The following is a 10,100-nucleotide window of genomic DNA, read 5'->3' as shown; positions in this document are numbered from 1 at the left end:
GCACACGCGCATATCATACAAGATCCCATCATGCGTACGTAGGTCTGAAATGCAAGAGGGAGGTTGGGGGGAGATTGGCATGCGCCAGCAACACCACACAGCTCACTGTGACCACAGTGGAGAGGCGCTGCAACAGGACAATACACCAACCTCGGAGCAAGGAACTGCGTCGGTCAGGAGGAGAACTATTTCAATAGCATAAAAAGGTTAATGCGTCCCACCCTATGGACACCAGACTCATCAAGTCACTGTTGCCAGAGTCTCATACAATGACTCTGAACCTCTAAGCACACTATTTGACTGTCCACACCCTGCTGTGCCTATTACCCATCTCCTCCACCACCCTCAACACTGACCCACACATCATTCACCCACAAAGATACAATAAAGGTAGTTTGGATAAATTAGCTAAATGAAATGGATTTAACCAATTTATCTAAATGACCATTTTTGGATGTTTTCCAGTGTTTGTGAACAAATGGTCAATTGTAATTTGCTGCCACATATTAGCATAATTTTGTTTCAACTAGAAAAAAAAATTGGACAGATAATCTAAGTGTGGATCCAGTTTAAAGGTCCGTATTCACGGCCCGATTTTGGGGAGAGATGTGTGCTGAGCGAACTGCTCAGCACACATCTCTCCCCCCGCTCAGCACAGCGTGATGTGTGCTGAGCGTACGGGGGGTGGGGGGGGCGCTCATTTCACCCCCTGTGTAGGGCATTCTGTGTGTATCCAGCTTAACAGGTGTGAGCATCATACAACTACTGACTTGCGAGTAACTATACAGCAGCTCCATACCTTGTGACTTGAAGAAACACCAGTTAACCCCGGGAATGCTGCAGTCAAAGCAACAATTCCTCTTCTTCAATTACCATTTTAATAATAGGGTAAAGAAAATGAAGTGGATTTTTGAAAGAAAATAATACTGTCAATATACTATTAAAACAAATTAAAATGGTAAAAGTTATTGTACTTTAAGTAAAAATAAAAGAGACAAAATATCAATCCCAGTTTTGGATTACTTTAATTAACAAAAAAAATGCATATTGCAGAGGATAGTTTCAATCTGCCTACCTCTGGGTTATGGGCCCAGCATGCTTCCATTGCAGTACTCTGCTGCACATGTAAGTGCAAGAGATCCTGAAGCACTCACTCATCATGGGAAAGTACCAATGTGTTTCTTCGTTGGTTGATGGAAGAAACATCTTACAAAAACTCTCCAGATTATTGACTTTTTAAAGTTTTTCTAGGAAACGTTTTAGATGAATGCTTATTAGCCTTTGTCAGTATGGACTTTTGCAAAGTGTCTCTGTGGCGCAATCGGTTAGTGTGTTTGGCTATTAACCAAAAGGTTGGTGGTTCAATCCCACCCAGGGACGTAATTAACCTTGTGATCAGATTTTGGTGATATTTAAGTAGACAAGTCAAAATTTCAAACCTCCTCTTATGGTGTAGGGTACATGGCCTTCTCTGATGTAATCAGAGTTAGATTTGATTCAGTGATTTTATAAAAAACAGCTAGGAAGCACAATTTAGCAGTGGGTTGCAGAGAAAAAAAATATGCTGGCAGAAAAATCCAATCGAGTGATTAAACAGCTCTTCATTTTCTGGCTTTATTTTTATGCTAACAAATTTGTTCTCTGAAAAGTGTCCACAAAGCCAAGTCTCTGATTAACACCTTTGTAAGGATGGTTTTTCACCTATTACTAAATTAAACTTGCTTCATTGGAAAGGCAGCAAGATGCATCCTCATTTCAATGTCTACTGAAATAATACAAGTTGACACCAGGAAACATTAACGCCACTGCATCCTTGCTGCTTTCTCATGTGGAAGTCTGTTTAATGTGAAAACAAATGTGTGTGTTTTTTTCAACCTGGAAGCCCAACATCGATTAAGATCGATCTTAAATAGACCCCTGGGTTTTAAGGATAACCATGGTTGAGTCCAATGGTTAATTCACATTGACCGAAGTTCTAATTAAGTCACCTGTGCTCAAGCATGATATCCTTAAAATCTGGATTGCAATGACAGCATTTTGGAACTATGCCTAAGGGTTTAATTTTTACATTTATCCACTGACAATAAATCTACCTACAATATCCCTGTAACTGTTATGATTACAGTATTTCACTAAATAATTTAATTTGCTGAACCTTCTGTAAAAAGAAATATTAAGCTGCTGTAATTCCCAGATGCAGCAAATTTGTTAGCTAGTGGGCAAAACCATGTGCACTGCAGGGATGGGGGGGGGGGCAGATATAACATTTGCAGAGAGATTTAGGTGGGTTATATTGTTTGTGTGCAGGGTAAATACTGGCTGTTTTGTTTTTACACTGCAATTTAGATTTCAGTTTGAACACACCGCACCAAAATCTAACTCTCTCTGCACATATTATACACCCCCCCCACTGCAGTGTACATGGTTTTAGCTAATAAATTTGCTGCTGTGATCAGATCTGAGTTAAGCCCTATGTATTTGGCACTGGCAAAGGGTTAGAGGCCTTGCTGTAGAGCTCACACCTTTCTTATCATGCATTGTAATATTTCCTATGTCCTGATGTTGTGCTCTCTGCTCCATCCAAGTAAACAGCAATGTAGCATGGCTATCAAAGAGCGTGAAGATTGCAGATTTCCTGGGATTAATGCTAAGGAATGCTATTCCAGAGGCTGCTGCTTTAATTCAAGTGTCACTGGGGTTAAATGGTGTTTTTACCTTAAAAACACAGGTAGAGTATATAGTACAGTGGTAAAGTGGGAGCATGTAGTGCTATTGATTACAGATTTGATGGAGCTTAAACATGGATAAGGTCCATGGCTCTAAGAGTTTATCTTGTGTATCCTTTATTCTTAGTCATGGTCAGATAAGATTAGAAAATACCATTTAAGTGGAAATTTCCTCTTAGCTGTTTTTCAGTTTGCTCAACTGTCTGATTAACTGGTCCTAAAAAAAGGACCAAAGGAGCTAAATTGCCCCGTGATCTAGCTAAATTGCCCCAGTTAAAAAAAAAAAAAAAAACTAAGCTGCTGTAATTCCTGGATGTTTCCTTACTGCATCAACAGGAAGTGACAAGAAACAATGTAATGTGGAACCGTACAGCAGAAGGGATTGCGGCTACCCCACAATAAGTGCAGCGGAATGTAAGAAGAGGCATATACAGTGTGGTGTGGCTGTAGATGAGCTTAGTGGTTTCTGTTAGAGTTCTTCTACTTCTAACTACTCGTACATAAATGAGTAAGCCGCCGATTTATTAAACCTGGTGAAATGATAATTTGCATGGTGATAAAGTACCAGCCAATCAGCTCCTAATTGCCATGTCACAGGCTGGGTTTGAAAAATGACAGTTAGGAGCTGACTGGCTGGTACTTTATCACCTTGCACTTTATCAGTTCACCAGGCTTAATAGATCTGCCCCAATGTTTCAAAATGGAATGCATCAAGAGAACGGTGTTGGTAGTATAAAACTACCTACAGCACCTGGTATTCCCAGGTGGTCTCACATCCAAGAACAAACCAGGCCTAAAATCAGGTGATATTGGGCATATACAGTGTGGTGTGGCTGTAGATGAGCTTAGTGGTTTCTGTTAGAGTTCTTCTACTTCTAACTACTCGTACATAAATGAGTAAGCAGCCGATTTATTAAACCTGGTGAAATGATAATTTGCATGGTAATAAAGTACCAGCCAATCAGCTCCTAATTGCCATGTCACAGGCTGGGTTTGAAAAATGACAGTTAGGAGCTGACTGGCTGGTACTTTATCACCTTGCACTTTATCAGTTCACCAGGCTTAATAGATCTGCCCCAATGTTTCAAAATGGAATGCATCAAGAGAACGGTGTTAGTATTGTAAAAATACACACAGCTCCTGGTATTTCCTTGTGGTCTCCCATCCAAGTACTAAAACCAGGACCAACACTGCTCAGCTTCCATGATCAGGAGAGATTGGGCAAATCCAGTGTGCTGTGGCTGTAGATGAGCTGGTGGTTTCTGTTACAGCTCTTCTACTTCTAACTTCTGGTACATAAAAGAATACATGTAAAAATTAAATGTACCAAGAAAATGGTGTTGGTAGTTTAAAAACACCTAAAGAATCTGATACTACCAAGCAGTCTCCCATCCATGTATTAACAAAGTCCAATACTGCTTTGCTACAAAAATCAAATGAGATTGGGCATATCCAGTGTGGTGTGGCTTTAGCTAAGCTTTGTGGTTTCTGTTAGAGCTCTTCTACTTCTAACTACTGGTACATTAATGAATATGTATAAGGTTGTAGTTTATCCAATATGCCTTTACTACCTTACCTTTCAACCCCCCCCTCCCTCCCCTCTTCTCCTTATAGCTTCCTTAGTTCTCTCCTCCTCGTGTGTGCGTTATTTGTTTTCTCATACGTCCTAGAGGATGCTGGGGTCACATTAAGAACCATGGGGTATAGACGGGATCCGCAGGAGACATGGGCACTTTAAGACTTTCAAAGGGTGTGAACTGTCTCCTCCCTCTATGCCCCTCCTCCAGACTCCAGTTTTAGTATTGTGCGCAGTGATACTGGATGCACTACAGGGGAGCTCTACTGAGTTTCTCTGAAAAGACTTGTTAGTTTTTTTTATTTTCAGGGAGGCTGCTGGCAACAGTCTCCCTGCTTCGTGGGACTTAGGGGAGAGAAGTATGACCAACTTCTAGTGAGTTCAATGGCTCTGCTTCAGGCTGACAGGACACCATTAGCTCCTGAGGGTGCTGATCGCTGGGTACGCCTAGATGCACACTCCCGCAGCCTGCCGTCACCCCCTTACAGAGCCAGAAGACAGGTGAGTAGCAGAAGAACAGAAGACTTCTTCTTCAGTGACGGCATTCTGAGGTACCGAGCAGCGAGCGGAACGCTGCGCGCCATGCTCCCACACAAACACAGGCACTGCAGGGTGCAGGGCACGGGGGGGGGGGGGGCACCCTGGGCAGCATAAATTCCTCACAAAAGGCTGGAAAAAGTGGACATTAGTGCCTGGGCACTGTCCTTACCCCGCTAGCGTAATTAATTATTTCTGAGCGGGACAGATACGCGCCATTACAGCGGCGGGGCTTCTTCCTCACCTCACCAGAACATCTTTAGAGCATTACAAGTCTATCACTATAGAGTTTATTATTTCCCAGACTGTGTACTTTTGGCGCTGGATTGTGAGCTGAAAAATCCTCTGTGTCCCTCTGACAGATTTACTGACGGTCTGTCCCCCATAAGCCGGTGTGTCTGTGGGTACTTGGTATATGTGTGTCAACATGTCGGTGGCTGAATGTTTTTCCCAAGAGGAAACTATATTAGGAATGCAGACATATGATGGTGGCCCTGTTGGCACCACCAATAACTGACTGGGTAAATGTTTCAGTAATATCAGAGTAAGGTTGGATAAATCTGTGTCCCAGACACAGACGTAGAGAATAGATGTGATATTCATGGCTATGTTTCTTTTCCCTCAGGCCCCGCTGGGTCGCAAAAATGTTATTTTGCCCAGTTACTACACACTGATACTGACACGGATACTGATACTTATGTCGACCATAATGTTTCCTGATTAGATCCAATATTGGCAAGGAGCATTCAGTACATGATTGTGGATATTAAGGACATATTAAAATCACTGAAGACCCTGCTGTTCCTGACAAAGGGGTCTATATGTATGTATATATAGATATATAATGAAAGCTGATGTAACGTTCCTCCATCTCTGTTTGAGAAAGTCTGGGCCAGCTCGACAAGATGGTTTCAAATCCCCAAAAGGATTCTGGTTGTTTATTCATTTCCCGCCGCGGACAGAATAAAGTGGGAGTCACCCCCTGTTCTGCACGGGGCCCTGTCACAAATCCAGCGGATCGTATGCAGGAAGCTACATTATTTCTAGTTATGTAACCACGGGTACATTACTTAGACCTGCCATTACATGTGCATGGGTGAGTAGTAATATTCAAGAATTGGTCGAATACCTTGTCATCCGATATAGATACCCTGGAGAGATGGGATACTCCTTACGTTGTATCATATCAAGGACACTGCAGCATACTTACGTGAGACTGCAAGGGATATAGGACTCTTGAGTTCACGGGCCAATTTCATGGCAGTGTCGGATAGGAGGGCATTGTGGATTCACCAAGAGAATGCTGATGCTGACTCCAAGAAGAAAGGGAGTCTCTTCCCTATGAAGGTGAAGCCTTGTTTGGTGACTGCCTAGTTAATTTGATCTCGGCAGCTCCCGCAGGTAAGTCAACCTTCTTGCCCTATGTTCCCTCCCAACGGATGAAGACGCATCATTATCTGATGCAGTCATTTCGGCCCAATAGATATGCAAGAAGTTAAGATTCCCCTTTCTTTGCAGGTAGAGGAAGGAGAAGAGAGAAGAGGTCTGCATCCTCTTCAAGATCGCAGGAGCAGAGATCATCCTCTGCTTCTGCCAAATCCACTGCATGACGCTGGGGCTCTCTTGCAGGAGCCCGCACCAGTGGGGGCACGTCTAAAACTCTTCAGTCAGTTCTGGATTCATTCGGACATGGACTCGTGTGTTTTACAAATAGTGTCCCAAGGGTACAAACTGGGGTTTCAAGATGTTCCCCCTCACCGATTGTTCAAACATTAAGTTACTGTGCTGTTCCTGGGTTATATAGCGCTGGGGTATGTGCTGGCATACTCTCTCTCTGTCTCTCCAAAGGGCCTTGTGGGGGAAATGTCTTCAGTAAAAGTATTCCCTGTGTGTGTGGTGTGTCGGTACGCGTGTGTCGACATGTCTGAGGAAGAAGGCTATATTAGAGAGGAGCGGGAGCAAATGAACGTGGTGTCTCCGCCGACACCTGATTGGATGGATATGTGGAATGTTTTAAATGCTAGTGTAAACTCATTGCACAAAAGATTAGACAAGGCAGAAGCTTTGGGACAGTCAGGGTCTCAACCAATGCCTAATCCTATGTCGCAGGGACTGTCAGGGTCTCATAAGCGCCCACTATCCAGATGTTGACACAGATACCGACACGGATTCTGACTCCAGTGTCGATTACGATGATGCAAAGTTACAGCCAAAATTGGCAAAATACATTTGATATATGATTATGGCAATAAAAGATGTTTTGCACATCACAGAGGAGCCCCCTATCCCTGACAAGAGGGTACATATGTACAAGGGAAAGAAGCCTGAGGTAACCTTTCCCCCCTCACACGAGCTGAACGAGTTATGTGAAAAAGCTTGGGAATCTCCTGCAGATTTCCAAAAGGATTCCCCTTTCCCATCAACGGATAGGTTACGATGGGAATCCTCCCCTTGGGTGGACAAAGCATTAACACGCTTATCCAAGAAGGTAGCCCTCCCGTCCCAGGATACGGCTACCCTCAAAGAGTCTGCTGACCGCAAACAGGAGATTACCCTGAAGTCCATTTATACACATTCAGGTACCTTACTCAGACAGGCAATTGCGTCGGCCTGGGTGTGTAGTGCTGTAGCGGCATGGACGGATACCCTAGATAAGGCTACTATTTTATTGCCCCTGGGGCATATAAGAGATGCTGTCCTATATATGTGTGTATGCAAACTACAGGTGGTGCTGCAGGGCTCACACCCTTTTACTTGTCTTGTAGAGCAACTCTGGAGCTGTTACTGGGTGCAGCTGCTGCAAGAAATCAGCTTGAATGCTTCAGGGGCTTGGGCATGGCCGACATGAGCCCCACACTGATGGGGGTGTATAAAGCGATCTAGGGGTCATCCAAGCGCAACCCCACAAAGGCCGCCATGCCCTGCGTGACCATTTTCTCTTTTCATATGCAGACGAGGGTTGCAGCCAACTATGCCCATTGCTTGGATGACATCACCGTATGCAAATCCGTCTGCTGCAGACCTTTCCCCAGGAATGCTTGTACTAGTTGTTGCATATGGTTTGATGTTTGAGGGTGCTTCAGTATTAGGCAGCCTTCCGCCCTCTCATGTTCACCTGAAAATATGTGGTCTCCCTGCAGTTCCCTTGTGCTTCCTCAGTTGAATCTCCTTAACTTGACGGGTGTGTGCCCGAGCAGCCGCCCTCCACAGCCCTATCCCAGCACATGCTTTTCTTGCGTATGAGATCTCTTGATCATGAAGATAGTTCTCACAGGGTGAGGTTCATCCATTACATTTTAAAGTAGGAAGGTACAAATTACATATTCAAATTACATATATGTGCTGGATTCAAATGTTTTCCCCCCTTCCTTTCTCAATTGTGCCCATCAGCAGCTATTCTAATGTTGCTGCCAATGGGTGTGACACATTCATTTCTTCTGTGGGGTACACTGGACTCCACAAGGATTCAGATTGGGGTGTAGAGTAGGATCTTGATCTGAGGCACCAACAGGCTCAAAGCTTTTGACTGTTCCCAAGATGCTCAGCGCCCCCTCCTCTATAACCTCGCTTCCATGAACAGGGAGCTCAGTTTGTAGTTGGTGCCTTCAGTAGCAGGCCACTTAAGAGGGGGCTGCCTCAGGCAGCCTATTCTTAGCTATTAATTTTGACAAGAAAAGAAGAACTTTTTTTTATAAGAATCTACAAGGGCTGCAGCAGGCTAGGTCTAATAGACATCTTTACTGCAGCTCCATCACTCCCAGCGGCGCAGTATACTCCCGCGCCCTGGTTGCTGGGTCACTGCAGCGGAGGCTCCGGTTTCTTCCTAAGGTAAGTCACACACACACCGCCCTCCGGGATCACGAGGCCGCTGATGAAAGGGAGGTAAGGGACTTCTGTGCCCACACTATACCGTGATCCAGCGTGGCTGTAGGGGGCGGGCCATGTGCGCACTGGCGTGGACACTGATTACTGGGCAGCTGCTCCACTAGCCACCAGGGACAGTTAAGGAGCACAGCTCTGGGGGGTTTTCTCTTATATTAACCCCATTTTGTACTACCCGCAGTGCATTGTGATAGGTAATAGAGCCTGATTCAGGTTGGATTGCAATCGCAATAAGCAGTCCAACTGCAAAAATTGCTAAGAGCATACGCATGCGCCTGCATTTTCTGCGGCACCCCGCAGTTAATGCGATCGCCTCTGACTGTCAATCGGTGCTGGGGGGGGGGGGGTCAGCAACACTCCATTTCCAAGTCGGAGATGGAGCGGTGCGTGGGCAGGGCTTCAAAATGGGGTCGGCAACGGAGAAACAGGAGGCGTGGTCAGAGCGGTTGCATGACATCACATGCAGCAGCTGCGATCACAAAAATGGTGGCGGCTTCCTGCGCACACATACAGTCTGCACCAACAGGAGGCTAACCCATTTTTTATGATCACGCTGAACTGCACTGCGACTGCAATTTCAGCGTGGTCAAGAAGGGAGGCGGCATGCTGGGTGGCCCCAGCATGCGAACCAAAGGATTGCAAATTCTGTTACTTAGCAGAATTTGCAATCCTTACTGAATTAGGCCCATTGATTACAAAATTTATTTGTAAATATTTGAAGTTTTTCTTCAGGGACTAACACAAAAGATGCTTGGGGCTACTAACACATGGGTAAGCCACGTAAAGCTTCCCATGGGTCAGTGGCATCACAACGGGGTTGCGGCCCACACCCGAGTGTCACCCGCCAAGGGGGGTGACACCAAAGTGCCGGCTCCTCTTCAGTGACAGAATATGGGTGTTTCACTGTGACATTACGTGCAACACCCAGTTTCTGTCACTGTGCAGGAGCCAGCACCACTCACACACTAGTCCCCGGGTGCAGCACTCAACCCCCGGGATACCCGGAGCAACAAAATGGAGATTCAGGCCAACAGGCCACACCCCTACCTATGAGACCATGCCTCCATTTTACCATTGCGCTGCTTATCTGCGCGCACTGCATTACAATCTCCCTCGCTGCCTCTCTGGGTGTCACCAATGATAGTGACACCTTTGCCATGCTTGTAGCAGCTGGTCCTAAGATCTACGCCTCCAGCCCTGAGTGTTTGCCCTTGTGACTTGTTGATCATCATAGCGAAGCAGATTCTTACAGAAAACTGCAGGGGCTTAGATTGAAAAGAAAAACATTGACGAACCCATCATTTCAGCAACAGGGTCTGCCACACGGCTGACTGAAATGACTGGTTGGTTTGGACCCCCACCAAAAAAGAAGCAATCAA

The 10,100-nt window shown here is 45.2% G+C and overlaps 1 non-coding gene across 1 annotated transcript; it reads left to right on the top strand.

Moving 5' to 3' along the window:
* Positions 1 to 1,306: 1,306 nt before the first annotated feature.
* TRNAN-AUU (transfer RNA asparagine (anticodon AUU)) lies at positions 1,307 to 1,380 on the top strand. The gene has a single exon. It is a non-coding gene; the product is annotated as a tRNA-Asn (tRNA).
* Positions 1,381 to 10,100: the final 8,720 nt, after the last annotated feature.

This window comes from Pseudophryne corroboree, unplaced genomic scaffold (genome assembly GCF_028390025.1).
Source record: "Pseudophryne corroboree isolate aPseCor3 unplaced genomic scaffold, aPseCor3.hap2 scaffold_1444, whole genome shotgun sequence".
Lineage (NCBI taxonomy): Eukaryota > Metazoa > Chordata > Amphibia > Anura > Myobatrachidae > Pseudophryne > Pseudophryne corroboree.
This window is presented reverse-complemented; position numbering and strand designations above follow the sequence as displayed.